This window comes from Phascolarctos cinereus, unplaced genomic scaffold (assembly GCF_003287225.1).
Source record: "Phascolarctos cinereus isolate Bilbo 61053 unplaced genomic scaffold, phaCin_HiC Scaffold_4;HRSCAF=312, whole genome shotgun sequence".
Taxonomy (NCBI): Eukaryota; Metazoa; Chordata; class Mammalia; order Diprotodontia; family Phascolarctidae; genus Phascolarctos; species Phascolarctos cinereus.
The window spans coordinates 198,871,961-198,878,732 of record NW_027555847.1 but is presented as its reverse complement, the minus strand read 5'-3'; positions in this window follow the sequence as shown (position 1 = coordinate 198,878,732).

The window sequence follows — 6,772 nt, the reverse complement described above, 5'->3', positions numbered from 1 at the left end:
ATTTTAAATCAAATTTTCTGTTCAGCTCTGGTCTTTTTACAGGAAGGTTAGAAAGTCCCCTATTTCTTTGAATGCCCATCTCCTCCTCTGATAGATTATGCTTATTTTTGGTGGTTAGTTGATCCTTGGTTGTAATCCAAACTCTGTTGACTTATGGAATATCATTAGGGTCTATTTTTTTTTCAGTGTACTTCCCCCCCCCCATTTTTCCAATTTTTTTTTTAGGTCTTGTTTTCTACAGTTAATTTTTGTCCTTCCTCTTCTAAGGTATTGATTCTGTCTTGCATACCTCTCATTTCTTTTCCCAATTTTTCCTTGACTTTTAAAATCCTTCTTGAGCTCTTTCAGGAAGACTTTTTGGGCTTCAGACCTGTTCATATCCCTTTTGGAGGTTTCAGATGTGGGTATGTTGACAATGTTGTCCTTTCCTGAATTTCTGTTTCATCTTCCCTGTCTCCATAATAAGAATCTATGGTCATTGTATGTTTCATTTTGCTCATGGTGTTGCTTATTTCCTTATCATTAAAAAAATTTGAATTCTCCTCCTGGAGAGCAGGGGGAACTGACCCAAGCTTCTTGTGCTAGGAGCCTGGTGCCTGGTCACTGGCTTTGTGTGCTGGGGCCTCAGGGGCTGGCAGTTGGAAGTTGTAGGGTTCTGGCTGCTTACCTGGTGTTGGGCTGGAATCAGCAACACTGGAGCTCTAGAGGTAGAGGTAGGGAGTCTGGTCCCTGGAGAATGCCTGCTCACCTGGGCCTTGTGGTACTTTCCTTGGATTCTGCTTACCCAGGCCTTGCACAGGAATATTTTGCTGCTGCAGAATGCCTCTCAGCCTGGAGCTTTCCCTCTTGGAGTTGCGCCTCCCAGAGTTTTGCTGAGGCACCAATTCACTTGGCTGCTGGAGAACACAAAGGCACATGGTGGTTTTCCCCAGCCTTGTTTCCAAGGATCATGATCTCCCCCTGCTATGCTGAGATGGGGCTTTCCACTAGTTTGTTGGGATGCCTCCAGTTCTATACTATTCCCCCTTCCCCAGAGCAAGATGGGCATTTCCCATTAATCCCCCAAGCTTCCTGACCTATAAGATTGCTGCACTCTGCCTTTCTCCTGGTTTAGCAGTTCCAGGGCTTTTCCTGGGGCAATATTTTCTGGGTTTTCAGAGGTCAATAAATGCTTGGCAGTTTAGTTCAAAAAGGGACCTCAGTGTCTGGTATCTTATCCTTCCAGTTGATTTTCAGAATCTTCCTAAAACAATTCAAATTAAGTGATTCAGTTTCCTGGCATAGTCCAGTTTTCATAGGCATACAACAATGAGGTCAGCACAATGGCTCCGTAGACCTTCCATTTGGTAGTCAGTCATATAGCTCTTCTCTCTCAAACTTTTCTTTGGAGTGTCTGAAACATTGAGCTTGCTCTGGCAATGTGTGTGTCAACCTCATTATCAATGTGTACATCTCTGGAAAATACACAGCCAAGGTAAGTGAATTTATCCACAGCAATCGAAACTTCTCTATGTGGTTGATGTGGTGCTGCCTAATGCAGCACCTGTGTTTTTTTGGTGTTTATCCTTATTTTACAGATAACCAAACTGAAACCCAAAGAAGGCATATAGCAATCACATTGTTTTGGATTTCAAATAGATTTTATACTTGATAAGAACTAGGAGGGGAAAATTATATATAGCACCTACTATGTGTCAGGCACAGTACTAAATATGTGTGTATATGTATAATATGTAATATAAATAATATATGTGTGTGTATTTATTTGATTAGCATACCAACTCTGCAAGTAAGATGCTACTATCCCCATTTTATAGTTGAGGAAACTGAGGCAAACAGAGGTTAAATGACTTGCCCAGGTTCACACAGCTATTAAATATCTGAGGCCAGACTTAAACTCAGATCTTCCTGATTTTAGGTCATCATTCTATTCACCTAGCTGTCTCCATAATGTATGAGAACTCTAAGAACCAAAGAAGCTACATGAGAACAATTGATTAGAGAGCTAGAAATAATCTTAGAGATAATCTAGTCCAACTCTCTCATTTGATAAATGAGAGAACACAGAAGTGGAATACCTTATCCAAGGGTACACAGCTAGCAAGTGGTATAACACTTGAATCCATGTCTTTTCCCAGTGCAACAGAGCTGCTTGATCCACCTTTACATCCTTTCCATTTCTGTGTTTATATGCCACAAATCTACACTTTTCAAGGGGGGTTATTCATGCAGAGAACTTCAAGGGGGTTTATTCATGCAGAGAACTGTTTGGGTCAAGACCAATTTATGTTACTTAACAATATACAAGGTACCACTAGGAATCCTTCAGCCTACAACCCCTGCCCCCCCCAAAAAAGGAATCCATTGGCCTCTGAAAAAATACTATAACTTTTGGGCTTGGTCAGTTTATTTGGTCCTAAAGCACTGCCATTGATGGTTGCAACTTTCTATTAAACATTCATCATTAAATAAAAACTTATAAGAAAACTGAATATTGTGATGTTATATGGAGGACAGAACATTCATTTGACTTCATCAAGACCCCTTCCATTTTAATAACAGCATGTGAATAGGTACATTCCGCAGCTCAGCACAGTTAGTGTTATTTTGATTGTTTGGGTTTTAATTATAGGTAAGTTTCCTTCTCACATCTGCAGGAGTTTTCTTTTTCAGGACCAATTTGCATTTAGAATGCCTGTTGCAGAACTATGGAGAGAGATTGAAGTTTCCCAAGAGCAATTAAGTGCTGCAATTGCTGAAAGAATGCAGGCCTATGGGCAGTAGGCAGAAGCTCTTTCTAATTTAAAGTTCCGCTTATGATCCCATTGTGAAAGGCATCTGGTGTTTAGGAGGGGAAGAGAAATGCCCTAACTTTTAGCAAAATTGTGCTTATGTGGTCCCCGGTTCACCTGGGGAGATCTCTCTGGGTTTTTTAGGGTTTGGGGCTAAATGAATGTGCCCTTCCCTGAATTATCATAAGTTATATGTAACAACAACAGAGATAAACCAGAGATAAATGCTCCTGAGTTTCTCAAAACATACTAGCTAGTAGAGAAATGAGCTGTCATAGGAATTCTGTCTTTAGGCCTCATGGGGCTGATTGATTAAAGAAAGAAGCATTGCAATAATATGACGCGTGTTAGATTGCAAATGAATTTGTATAAATTCATGAAGTATGAGGAAATACTAGTAAATAACAGTGACAATAAATGGCACTTATATAGCACTTCAAAATTTGCATTATCTTATTTAAAATTCACAATAACCCTGTGACACAATTTCTAAAGTTATAATTCTCAGTTACATATCAGAAAGCAGGTTTTAAGAGGTTAACTGCCTTTCAATTAATCATAAAACTGGTAAGAGGCAGAGGTTAGATTAAACTTGAATCTTCATTACTTCATGTGTAGTATTCTATCCACTATCACTACAGGAAATAACATATTTTTCCCTTAGCTAAGTAAACAGAGGACTCATTTTGATTGTTGTTCTCACCTACTGTGTTGTGTTGTGTTATTGTTTAGTCATAAATTTGTGACCAACTCTTTGTTACCTTGTGCATGCTAGGCTCTTCTATCCCCCACTACCTCTCAAATTCTATGCAAGTATGAACTTGAGTTTATTGTTTCTATAACACTATCCATGTCATCCTCTTCTGCTCCTTCTCCTTTTGATTTCCCAACATCAGAGTGTTTCAATGAGTTTTGACACCTCATTATATGGCCAAAGTATTTAAGCTTCAGTTTTAGTATTTGACCTTCCAGTCAATGGGCTGAATTAATTTCTCTAAGTATTGACTGATTTGATGTCCTTGATTTCCAAGGAACTCTCAAAAGTCTTCTCCAGCACTATGATTTAAATTGTTGATTCTGTGGCTCTCAACTTTCCTTATAGTTCAACTCTTATAGTCATATATTGTTACTGGAAAAAGCACAGTTTTGACAATATGGAACTTTGTAGGCAAAGTGAGGTCTCTGCTTTTCAGTACGTGGTCCAGATTGACAATGCAACTTAGGTTGTAAAGTAACTTATGGGAAGTGAAATGGCTATGATTGACAGCCATTCTTCTGTTACAGTTAACGTCCTGAAATTTAAAGATAATTTCCTAAGTTTGAATTCTCTTTTGGTTCTATAACCAAATCTAACCTCCTTTACTTTCTGTTTTATGATTCAATTCCAATAATTTCTTCTAGCAAGGTGACAGGTAATGTCTCTACTTTTTAGTATGCTGTCCAAATTTGTCATGACTTTCCTTCTAAGGAGTGTCTTTTAATTTCATGGCTACAGTCACCATCTGCAGTGATCTTTGGGCTCAAGAACATAAAATCTGAAACTGTACTTCATTGTATTTAAATCTTATGCTCCAGGAAATTAATTAACTTTATTTCATTCTCATGTCTTCAAGTATTTGTATCTCCCACACCTTCTTTATGGCCTTCTTTTCTTCCTCAAGTGAAAACTCTGTAACAAATCTTAGTTGTCTTACTTTAAAAGAAAAACTTAGTGGTAGAACTGTGTAGGTGAAGGCATGATAATAGAATTATTCAAGGGTACTGAGTTTCTGGATAAGTATATTTAACGAAAATGAGGCAAATAGCAAACATGGTTCAACATAATCTTTTCCTCATATCTCTTTTATATGAACCTTCCTTTATTGTATTATTATATGCATTACTTGTGGCTTATTATACATAAAATTACAGTGTCCTACACTTAATGTTACTTAGTAAACATTTCTTGTCTAGCTGTGTTATTTTAACCTGAAGCACAATGAATGGCAATGCAAATAAGCTTCCATCAGTTTTGGACTAATAGGTTATAAAGGGGAAAAAAAGTATAGGGAGAATTCCATAAAAATTATAGTTAGACATTATAGGGGATACTGCATTCCCAACCTTTCTCCTGGAAAATAAGTAAACAATTTTGTAACAAAAAAAATTAAAACAAAAAAATTATTAAAAATAAAATTGGAATTCTGCAAAGAAATGATAAATATAATAATAGCCCAATATGAGTACCTACCTGAGTCTAAAGAAAAGGTAATTGTGTCGAGGTTTAGGGATTCGAGGGCTCTGGGACCCCAAAATAGTGAGTGCAAGAGATGCAGGTGATGCCTGAATGAATTTGGTCCAAGCCTTCTTTCAGTCAAAGACAAAGCTTATTAAAGATCCACCTTATTGGCCAGACTTTTAAGGAATCTGAACATTTGTGATGCTTGTAATGACAAGTAGGCTAGATTGAATCTGAGTCATTGGCCCGATTGAATTTGAGTAGTTTAATGTAAAAAAGATGAATCTTACATACAGAAAGGTGGTGGGCGGGATCTAGAAGTGGCCTAGTAGTTTGAGGTGACTGGAGGAGGGGTCTAGGGAGAACCTTGATAGGAATGGCCAGTAGGCTGAAGGGAATGGGAGGTTGAACATCAGGGACCTAGACCAAGAGAATGGGGTCTAGATAGGATCAAGGAGTGGTGGTCTAGGATGGGACTAGGTGCAGAAAATGAAAGGGCAGTTGACTGGGATAGGTCGATGCCTCAGGTGAACACCAGAGACTTGAAATTCAAGGAGAGTTCAAGGGGGTAAGGGGTTCAAAGCCCATACCCCAATAATTAAAAACCAGTTAGGGACAGTAATATTTGCCCAGAAGCTACCTAGATCCACACTAAGGCCAGACAAAATAAAATCCTTCAAATCTGAAGGCTTTCATCTTCATAATCATTCCCAGAAGTGCATGTCTGTTATCAAATGAGAAATCAGAAAATTAATGATAGGGGAGCAAAACCAAGATGGTGGAGTAAAGGCAGGAACTCTCTTGAGCTCTCCAAAATTCTCCTAAAAGATGATATTTTAAAAAATACCTCAAAAAATTATAGAATGGGAGAACCAATAAAAAGAAGGGATAAAATAATTCTCTAGCCCAACACAAGTTAAAAGGATGGCAGAAAAGATCTGGGTCACTGTGCTGAGAGTAGAAAGCAGTCCAGAACAAGTTGCCTAGCAACCAGCAGCAGGCTTTTGGGGCATGTGGAACAGCAGCCACAGCTACAGAGATGTCAGGCTCAAAAGGTTAATGGGATTAGACAACTAGTAAGAAGATTAAAGAAGACTTTTTGTTGGCATTATAGACAAATTTCAAATGAATATTCATGCAAAATTTTTAAATTTTAGCAATAGTTATCATTGTCCCTGTAATCTGGAAAATCTGTGTAAAATTTTTTGGTCCTCCCTTTGTACCAGAGAAGTTTGATTTTTTTTTCTTTTTTATTTATGGGGTGTTCACAGTACCTTATTATAAAATTTAAGCTAAATATTTTTTGAGTGTCATTTACTGATCTTTACGTGTCATCTGTAGCTTCCCCAAAACTCCCCCCAAAATTCCTGTTTAATTTCTCATGCTAACAAGTGATGTATTGAAACTGCAATGGGGAAAATTGTACTGTGGAAGGGATAACTGTAGATCACAAAGATCATATACTATGAGTAGATGGTATTTATACCAGTAATACAGGACTGGTTCAATATTAAGAAACTATCAGCATAATTGGCCACATCAATGACAAAACCAAAAGAAATCATATGATTTTCTCAATAGATACAGAAAAAGCTTTTGTCATACACAACACTCATTCCTATTAAAAAATACTAGAAAGCATAGTAAAAAAAATGGAGCTTTCCTTAAAAAGATAATTAGTATTTATCTAAAACCACCAGGAAGCGTTATCTGTAATAGAGATGAACTAGAAATCTTCTCAGTAAGATGACATGTGAAGCAA